Here is an 11,280-nt window from a genome sequence, read left to right as displayed (position 1 = left end):
TTTGAACCCTCTCTCAGCTTTTTGTCCCAGAATCATAGATTCATTCATTCATTCATAGATTTATGGATTTTTAAGGCCAGAAAGGACAATTACAATCATCTTGTGTGAACACAGGCCACAGAGTTCAAGCTTCTATTCTTCCTCTCCCTCTTTCTTTCACAAATATTTTCACATTTTTCTTCTCTTGCACTCAGTTGCTTACTAATCTCATTATAATGCTTAAACTTTGTTCTGAACTGCCCCTGCCTCCCCTTCTTCTTGTTTAGGATACATTCCTTCCATGAATCTCAAAGAGTAACTCATGCACAAAGCTCGAAACCAACAACTTACTACATCTCCTCGCAGAGGATGTTACATCATCCTCTTTAAAAATATGCCATCTACTAGTGTCATTAGTAGACTATCTTAAACTAAATATTCATCAGCAGATCTCTTCGAATATGTGCATTTAATAGTGTTTTTTCTAGAACTTTTCCTTAGTAAACATACTGTAATTAAAGTTTCATACCATTTCAACTCATACCCAAATATAACTCTTCTCCAAGCCTCAGTCTCTCACTTCCCTTTTTTTCTCCTTCCATTTCTTAAGTCTGTCTGAGTCTGTCTCTTTCCTGTTCTGTCTCATAAAAGTTTTAATGCAAAGAACTTCTCAGTTTGCAGGTAAAATAAATTGTCAATGTTTTTCTAGTAACAGCAATAGCCTTTTATTCCCTCCACCCCTCATACAAAAAATTAATGGGATACAACAATCTGCCATTGTGCCCTTGACATGTAATTTGTTATAAATAATAATACAAATGATTACAGGGGAAACTACTACTGCTAGGAGTGCATCAGTTTGCCAGCATGGAGATAAATAAGACAGCTCTCTCTGTGGGTGACTCTGTCATCACGTTTTGTACTGGTGCTACCCAGCAGGCTTAACAACGTGAGCCCTGTCATGGCTGGTCTCAAAGTTTCTTCAGAGAGAAGCTAGGGGGTAAAGCCCTATTTTTAGAGAAAAAGAACTAAAAGGAGTTAAAAATAAGTGGCTCTCCGATAGGCCTGTGTGTTGAATGTATTTAATTGCCCAGAAGTCGCGCATCTTCTGTTCTTCATATTATTGCAAAACCTGCTACATTTCTTTGGTACAGCAGTTACTCAGGTTTTATCTTCTACAGAGACAAGCTGTAATTTCTTTTATAGGGAGAAAAAAAAAAAAAGACTCATAACAGTGAAGGCAATTACAGGAGCAACAGTCAATGTCAGGAATAGGAGAAAGACTTGCTGTGTTATTCAGGTGCAAAACTGGGAATAAGAAGTCCAGGAATGTACAGCTGTTCTGCCCCATACCAGTGTGGGTAATCCACTTAGGCTTGCCAGTAAAATGGAGAGACTTATGTGGAAAATATTTTTTCCAATCCATCTCCCAAACTTGAAACTGCTCTTATCTTGTTACTTGTAGTAATATCAGTTTTTTCTACAACCAGATTGCTCATATTCTATCACCACTTAGGCTTATTTAAATACAACTGTGTAAATAAAGACCAAGAATTAATCATCTAATCTACCAGATATTTTTTTAGAATTTTCGGTTCTGTGTATGGTTTATTTAGTTTATGGTTGAACACAAGACAACTTTTCTATTAAAATATGTAGGAATTTGCCTCATCTCTTTGAAGAGCTGACATAATAAATATGTTATGGAATCTGAAGGCTTCAGAAGAAGTTTCAACAAACCATAGAGATCACTGGAATGTGGAGTACCAGGCAGTTGAAGGTTACATTTTACACTTGCCCTGCTGATTAGTTTTTGTTGTTGTTGTTGTTGTTGTGTTTTTTGGCTAAAAAATTATTTTTATGTGCTTCACAGCATCATGAAAAGTATAACTCTGATTAACCTATACTCTCTTATGAGTGGATGAGATATGATGTTCATAATGAATTGAGGCTTCAAGTGACACAATTTTCCAGCAACTGCATATCACTTGGTGCAATAGGGAAACATAATCTGTTAGAGGATTTACAGGGAATTGAGTAGAATCAGTGTCAGTTACCTGGAAGCGTAAGATTTCAGTATGTAAAGATAAGCAACAGGAAACAGTTCATTTCAGATTTAGTGCAGAAAAAAAAACTCAGTCAAAAAGTGATTAAAGAAATGCTTCATTCTAAAGAAGTATTCTTGAATGTTATATTACATGGATTTTTTTTCTATTTTTTAAAATTCTGATTCATTACAAAAATATTAAAAGTGAGATATCTTTTATCTCCCCAGAAAAAGAAATTTCCCCATCTTATAATTTATCTTTTTTTACTAAAAAGACTCAAAGCATCTATTATGATAGCATTTATGTAAGTGTGAAAAATAGTCTGTTTTTACCACCAGCAGCTTACAATTGAAATAGGTTGTATTGTCATGTTATGTTAACTGCCCCAAAAGTTCCAAACCCAAACATTTTTCCCCTATGGAAAGGAGATAATTTTGATCAAGGACTGGTACTTTCAAGGACAGTGCATACTCCACTGCTCAAGCAAGTTTCCCATTTCCTACTCACACTCCCAGACACATCCAATTATATAGGGAGAACATTATATTCTAGGTCCACAAAATAGTTCAGCAAAAGCAGAAATGTATGGTTTTCAGCAACGTTTACAGGAGCAATGTAGCCACCTTGCAGTGCAACATTCCCATTAGAAAAATGAGGCAAATATCATGTGGGGGTTAAAGGGTTGGTAAAGTAGTGGCATTAAAACAATGACATTCATTAGCAGAGGCAGATAGAGGATTTTTTAATTTGAATAGAATTGATGTAAAAATGGTTATATATTTTGGCATACTAAATAATTTTGTTAACATCTCTCCCTAATGTTTCAAAAATGCAAATTGTACAGTCGTAACCCCAAACTCTTATTAACAGAAAGAGAATGGATTTTTGAGGAAACACTAAGCATTCCCAGTTTGTGTCAATACAACAAGGATTCATAGATGCTTAAACCTTCAGAAACTTAGGGTTGAACTCAGTTATGCCATTTGGGTGCCTGCCTTTAGAACCTTTTGTCAGAAAATGTCTTGATCTACTTTTATATTCAACTGTGGTTTATGCTTTTACTTCCAATTTGATTTGCAGCATAAATAAGTTCTAAAATAAAGCTAGCATGTACTGACAAGCTTTATGACAGTGTTTTAAATATTTCCGTGGAAAATAAGACTTTAAAACTAAACAAAACAAAAAGCCTCAAACCAACCACCACCCAAATGTTAAAATAACAGACAATAGCTGTCAGTATTAGAAAGCTGTATCACTGAATTTAATTCAACATATAAAATTATCAGGTTTCTAGTCAGTCTTTAGGGATACCCTCTAATCATTTATTCATTTTTATTTCCAAACCTGTTTCCTCTCAATTGACAGGAAATGGCTGTATAAGGTTTAAAAAATCAGAGGCCTTTCCAAATGGACTTAAAAACTGACAGCTTTGAATTGCAGGCTATAGATTCTTTTGAAATTTAGTTCTGATAATTGGATGGTACCCTTATAGAACCTCTGAGCTATTGAAAAAATATTATGAATAACACAACTAGACTACAAAGTACAAATGCTTTAAAGTAGCCAAGACACACCTTAGTGCTGCCATGTAAAGGTGGGCTGTTCAAGGTGCCATCAGGAATGTTTCAAGAAATAGTGTCGTGGCTGAGAGAATAGCATTCACTGTGCCCTTTCTCTAAGGAGCAGCTGCTGCAAATACTGAAGTGGAACAAAAAAACCCAACAAAACATCAAAACAAAGCATTTTCTTCATAACCTGCCATTGGCTATAGTGTAAATTTGATTATATGTATAATCTCCTTTATTTCTTATTTCCTTTTTTTTATCCTCTTAAATTCGTTCATTTAAGTAAACAGCCCTTCCGTTTTTTTTTTTCCTGCTTTCTCCATATTTTTTCATTTGTGTCATCCTTCAAAGTGAAATAACCCCCTCCAGTTTAGTTTAGAAATAAATCAATATCTTTGAAAAGTGGAAGGCATGTGCATTCAATGAAAATAGCAAAAAAGGCTTCACTGCAGACAAGTCGAATGTTAAAACTTAATAAAAATGGGATGAAAAGATTAGTGTGAAAAACAAGCTGCTGAAGTTTCTAAAATAAAAGAAGTAATAATAAAAAGTTTTTTTCATATCCATCAAAAGCAAGAAACTTGCCAGAGAGTTTATGGGATTTACAAATGACCAAGATGTAAAAGAATCATACAAGGGAGATAATGTCACAGCAGAAAAGAAAAATGAATTCTTCATATCCATGCTCCCTGTTAAGATGGGAAATTTGGTTGTTTCTCTGTTTGAATGTCAGTCTCAAAATGAAGTGTCAGCAGTGGAGATTTTGGACATGTCAATAAAATGTAACAAATCATTAGGACCAGATGGTATTTACCTAAGAGTCTGAAAGGAATTCAAATATATAATTACTGACTTAACTGTGATTTAAATCCTACTGCTCCAGGATAAGAGGTAAGGGAGTAAGGGGAAAAGGCAGGAAGGAAGAGAGAGGATGAAGTGGGAAGGGGGAACAAGAAAGAGAGAAGGAAACGGGAAAGGGAAGAGGGAAGGGAGAAGGAGTGGGGAAGGAGAGGGGAAAGGAAGTAAGTAAGTTCAGGCAAGGCAAGGCAAGTTCAGGCAAGTTCAGGCAAGTTCAGGTCGGGTAAGTTCAGGCAAGGCAAGGCAAGTTCAGGCAAGTTCAGGCAAGGCAAGTTCAGGCAAGTTCAGGCAAGTTTAGGCAAGGCAAAGCAAGGCAAGGCAAGGCAGATTAATTGCTTGTAAATATTGAAAATTATTCAACCATAATTCTATCTATTTCCAGTGTGTAAGTTGATAGTGCATTATGATTGCATGAAGAAATACTAATAGCAAGTCTTTCTTGGGGTTTATGTGGAAAAAACCCCCATTGTTCAGAAGACTACCTTAAACATTTCATTATTATAGATTCTCTTCTTTTTAACTATTCTGAACACTAGGCATATTTTTGAGTTAAAAAATTTAGATATCCATATTTTCTCCTATTTACCCCATAACATGGCAATTATCACATCAGACTCCTTGTGCTGCTTATTAGGAGGAGAAATCACAACAACATTAGCAACAAAAGATCTCCAAAATGGTTTTTAAATCTTGTTTTTATAAGAAAATGCAAAATTCATTGTGACAATATGGCAATTTTCCAATCAAACATTTCTTTTGGTTGCAAGGACAGAAAGCATGTGAAGACAAAAAGGCATTTTGGCATTAGCAGTTTTAACAAAACGCATTACACTGTGACTGCTTTCACTGTGAAATATTGTTCTTTGAAGGGTAATACTAATTCAAGGAGCATAGCACTGCATAGGAGTAAGGGGTACAATGATCTTGAATGTTGAAAAGAACTACAGATCTTCAAAGTCCCATGTACAAACAAAACAAAAATGCAGCATGTAATGGAGACCTGAATAATGTAAAAGGTTTTGTCTCTGAGGAAGAGAAGTGAAGGGGAGAGAGAAATAGGGGAAGGAAAGAGTGGAGAAAAAAACACAGAGAAGTGGAGGAGTGAAATATGAGCTTTAAGCATCATAATCAGAAGTGAACTGTCATTTCTTGCCTATTTGTCACAAGCAAATATCCACACTCAGTGAGGAGCTGAACAATGCCAGAGCTGGAGTGAGAAAGTCAGTAGCGTAATTCCATCAAATCTAAGAGCAGAAAAGGATTTTATTGTGTTGCGGTTTTGTTTGTTTGGTTGGTTGGTTGGTTTGGTTTGGTTTTTAATACAAAAAGGGATGAATGGTTTGGATGCTTGGTTTCCAATGGAAGGGTAACAAAAGGGTGTTATGATAGAGGTGAAAAATGTTGGTCATGATTGTTGGTAAAAATTCCTGGTCAAAGTTTGAAACAAAAAGAAAAATTCTATTGAATTTAGGGGACTAGGTGAAGAGATGTTTAAGGACATTATTAATAAAAAAAAGAAAAAAAAAAGAGAGAGAGAGAGAAAAAAAGAAAAGAAAAAAAAAGAAGAAAAGAAGAATGGACAGACAATGCAATGAAAGACAGAAAAAGGGCCAAAAGACAAGAAAAAAAACCTAAGATGGCATATTATGCCAATGTATTTCCTTGGGTTTTTTCTATCTTTATGATACTAATACAATTCAACATACCTCTTGTACAGAGTCAATGATTTTTTCAATTTTTAAAAAATTATTGCAATCTAAAATTTTTCTTTAACCTTTCCTCAAACCCCATTCTTTTTTGGGTCAAACTTCTTGGCAACTAAAAGAAAAACTCAACAATCCAAAATATACAAGTACTACAAAATAGTGATAGGTGTCCTGACTCAGGATATTTTTTTTATGTTCAAAGGGAATTTAAAATCTACTTTGAGTCCTTTGGAAGTGGTCAGATAAATGGTCAGATAAATAAAATTTTATCAAAACTGTTTCATATCGATAATTAAGTAAAAATCAGTAAATGCTGAAATGGAGGTCCAACTGAAACAGAAATTCACTCTATAACTGTGTGTACCACTTAGTAATGATGAAAGCCACCTTCCTCCGTATATGTTGATATAATTTAGAAGGTTGCTGCCCTGGAAGGCAGCAGAGCAGTGCTCTGTACTAAACTCTTAATTCAGAAAGGTGGTTATTGAATGAATTTATCGGTGAATGAAGTTGCATCCCGCTGGTGTCCAGTTGCCAGTGGTGTTCCTCAGGGATTAATACTGGCCCTAGCCTTGTTTAATACTTTAATCAATTATCTGGACAAGGGGATTGAGTGCCCCTAAGTCAGATTTAGGATGACAAGCTGGGTGGGAGTGTTGATCTGCTGGAGGGCAGGAAGGCTCTGCAGAGGGGTCAGGACAGGCTGGATCCATGGGCTGAGGCCAGTTGTGTCAGGTTCAACAAGGCCAAGTGCTGGGTCCTGCCCCTGTGCCCCAACAGCCCCTGCAGCTCCAGGCTGGGACAGAGTGTCTGGAAAGTTGCAGAGTGGGAGAGGACCTGGAGGTGCTGGTTTCCAGTGGCTGAAAATGAGCTGGAGCGTGCCCAGGTGTCCAAGAAGGCCAATGGCACCAGGCTTGTGCCAGCAATAGTGTGGCCAGCAGGACCAGGACGTTGCCCATCCCCCTGTGCTGAAGGAATTGGTGAAGCACTTGGGGTGTCAGTTTGGTTTTCACCCTGCATTACAAGAAAGACCTTGAGGTGTTGGAGCCTGTCCAGAGAAGGGAACAGAGCTGAGGAAGGGTTATGAGCACAAGTCTGATGAGGAGCAGCTGAGGCAGCTGGGAGGGCTCAGCCTGGAGAAAAGGAGGCCTGGGAGGGTGACCTTCTCACTCTACAGCTCTCTGAAAGGAGGGCGCAGACAGGTGTGAGCTGGGCTCTGCTCCCATATAACAAGTGATAGAATGAAACAGCCTCAAGATACACCAAGGAAAGGTTTATTTGGATATTAGAAAAAAGTTTTCCAGAAAATGAGTTGAGAAATTAGAACAAGTTGCCCAGGGGAATGATCAAGTCACCATCCCTGGAAGGATTTAAGACTTGTAGATGTGGCAGTTGGGAATATGGTTTAGGGGAGGGGTTGGCACTGTTAACAGTTGGACTACGGTTTTTGTTTTGTTTTTTTTTCCAGTGCAAACTTCTTTGATACAATGACTCCTCTTGTAAACCATGCTGATAGACAGGTTTTAGAAGAGAATTTTTCTCAATCCTTCTTCCCCTTTTAACTGGCCAGATTCAGCATTTTTTAAAATATGGGTGAGAGAGAGGAATTTTAAAATTTGTTGTTATATGTTTCTGTGGGACACCTGAAATTTAGTCTCTTCATCAGAAAGCAAAAATGAGAGTAGAAGAGTTAGAGGGATCTTCCTTCATCTCTCCAGGAGATAAAAAAAATTGAAGCATCCTTTTAAGAGATGAGTTGTATTGCCCAAATGCTGTCAAAAGAATGAACGAACTGAAGATGTCCTAGTCACTGAGGTTTTGGGTTGAAGGAAAAGAAAATCCAAAGAAATTGCTCTCCATGGCCTGAACTCTTCTTGCAAGTATATGACAACTAACTTGTACTTCAGAATCAAATGTAACATTTCACTCAAAAAATAAGAAGGAGAAAAAAAAAGGAATATAAAAAGAACCTTCAAATTTAGTTTTGTACAGCCCGTTTTACTTGTTTATTTATCTTTTTGCTTATTTTTCATGCAACAAAGTCAGAAGGTAGTTTTCATAAAGATATTCCTGGTTGTTTATTTTCTGTGATTTTCTATGACACTCTTTTATTTAAATTTAGATGAAGTTTGAAGAGTATTGAGAAGCTAACTTGTGTCGGAGAGCAATTCTGATATATGATTCTTGATCCCTCATTAAAAGCAGAGACATCCTTGAATGTATTTATTTATTTAAACTATAAATCAGGTTTTATCATCCTGTAAATTATGTTTATTTTGTTTCATGTAATTCCATTTTATTTAATAATAAAATAGCTGAATGTAATTTTTCTCACAGGAACATGAAAAGGAATCTATTAACAAGAACCAAGGTGTTCCAAAATTAGTCAAATGTCCCCTGCTGTCCTCAAGAAACTTTCATTTGCCTGATTTATATTCTTCTTTTTGTACTTTCTTTAGGTGTTTTGCTTGTTCATTAGTTTTCTTGCTTTTTGAAAAACAAAAACAAAACAAAAAGAAAAGAAAAAAAGAAAAGGTAATAAATGATGAATTTAAATGAAAGACATAATGGAACTTAGAGAGGAATAGAAGAAATAATCATCCTATAATCTATAATGACAAGGTTCTATTTCATAGCAAAAAAAAAAATTATTTACATTGAGAAAACTGCTTTTCCACTTTGAATTGCACAGAGAGTATTTAAATTTGGGATTTTTTTTCTGAAATCAGGTAAAGTTTTAATTTTTCTATGACACTGTCCTATTATTCTAAAACTTTGCAGGAGGGACAAAAGCCAAAAGCACATGAAACAGACTCTCTGCAGACAAGAAAGACACAACCATGGATTGCAGCATATAAGGGACTTGGGCTCCAGACAAAGTGAAATCATATGCTCAGCAAAACTGGACCTTGATCTCAGTGAAGACCCCAAGTTCTACCTCTGTTCCAACCCTGTTAGGAGTACTGAATTTCTGTACAAAAGTGGTCTTAAAAGGGAATTGCAATTGCTGACAAGCAGTGTTTCCTCTTGCATCAGCCTGTATCTGCTTGCATGGGGTTGTAATTCTCTGTTGGGATCTGACATTGCCAAAGGACAGGTTTCCCAGCTCAAAATTATGACTTATGGTACTGGTCTCGTTTTTATGCAGTGGTTGCTAAGGTCTCCTGGGTACCTTGAAGCACCCAGACTGCAAGTGAGTGATTTCTTAACAGTTTTGATGTTGGTGATAACATCAATATATTTATGTGAAATCCTGATAAAACAAAGACAGATAGAAGATACAATGTGCCTATGTATTTTCTATTTAAGGAGTATAGGTACATATAATTCTAAATGGGATCATAGTTCAGATTTACTGATATTAACCCAAGAAATTTAATACTCTTCTCTACAGAACAAGAATAAAGCATAAGAACAACATCAACATTCTTGCAATTACTCCACAGTAAATGTTTAAAGTTTCAGTCTCTGGGAGGTCAATTCTGTTCTCATCTATTTAGGTTTTACAACAGTGTAATTCCATTGCCTGTATCAAAGGTCCTATTTTATACTGGTGCAACTGAAGGTAGATATTGTTATCCATTTCACAGAATATTATCCATTTAACAGGATATCTGTTAAGTATTCTTTATAGTCTTCCACAGATCCTGCTCCCCACCCCACGTCCCCAGGGTGTGCTGCATTTCAGAGTACACTCATGTCAGGTCAGCTGCTATCATCTAGTTAGAACCAAGCTTGGCAATTTGTTATTTCTGATAACCTGGAGATGCCATCCAATACCTGGAATTTAAGCTAAACTTATTTGGGCTATCAGTTTCTGCTAAAATTGATTGTTTGATTAAGCATGACAAAAAACATTAGGCCAAAAACCCCTTGAACAATTTAAGACCTTAAGGTGACTTTCCAAAGTTGATAGGGGATCTAGTAGTTATATTTTTAATAAATGAATCTGAGAAATTTATCTTAGTGTCTTTTGAAAACAGTCATTATATTGTTATGTTATTGTTATTTATCACATATTACTGTGAGAAGATAAGCCTTTGGTGAGATGAATAAACTCAGAAATACAGTTGTATACTGGTTAAACTTCAGTTTAAATTCTGTTGCATTCTTTTATTCATCTCTCTGAAGATGACAACATGTTTGTATTTTCTTTTCCTCAGAACGGATTAATCAGAGAAAAATCAGAGATTAATTTATTAAAGATGTTCTAATAGAAACAATAGAAGCAATGTCTTCAACATGTCATCAGTGGAATAGTATTGTGCACATCCAGTTAATATATATGGTTTCCTAGTTAATCCTTTACAAGGAATATTCTGGAAGCACAGTAATTCAGTTATCACTAGAATTCTAGGCAAAATGTAGCATTAACCAGATGGTGAGATTTATTTATCCTGTCTACTCCTCATCTTGGTAAACACACCTATGAAAATGATTGGCTGCCACTTTTTTGTCATGATTTTGATCCTGATGGTGACTATTATGATAACTATAATGATAATAATAGCAACCATAATAATAATATTTTTTCCTGCTACCTCCACTGAAAGGCCTCAGTTAAATTAAGACTCTGAATGTCCCATGAAGAGAAAGCATTTTTTATTATTTTTTTATAAATATGTAAAACAAGACTAAAGAAAGTTACACTGATTTATATTTGCATTTCTCCTTTTTACTTCTAATTTTGTCCATTGTTGCAGGGATGAATTTTACTCAAAATGAAAGTGTAAATTTTCATACAAAATGAGGCATTTCAGTCATATGGTAGTTTCTCATTAGGTTGGTCAAGTGTGTATGTACAAAATAAAGGTTATTTCACAGTTTTTACTGCCTTCAATTGAGTTTCTATCTTTTATTTGACAAGACATATCAATCTCGCTTTTCTTGTTCTCGTACTTTTTGTCTTTCTTTTCACTGTTACAGTAGTTTTGAAGTTAACAAGGGGAGAACTTTTATTCTTTTTGTGGAATTATGTAATGGTTTGGATGGGAAGGGACCTTGAAGATCATCTGTCTCCAACCCCTCGGATATGAACAGATGCATCTTCCACTAAACCAGGTTACTGAGATCCCCATCAAGCTGGTCTTTATTTTCTTGATACCCATAAGTCTCCAGCCCTGT

This window comes from Chamaea fasciata, unplaced genomic scaffold (assembly GCF_029207755.1).
Source record: "Chamaea fasciata isolate MVZ Bird 193981 ecotype frontalis unplaced genomic scaffold, bChaFas1.0.hap1 SCAF_4, whole genome shotgun sequence".
Lineage (NCBI taxonomy): Eukaryota > Metazoa > Chordata > Aves > Passeriformes > Sylviidae > Chamaea > Chamaea fasciata.
Note: the sequence above shows the minus strand (reverse complement) of the source record.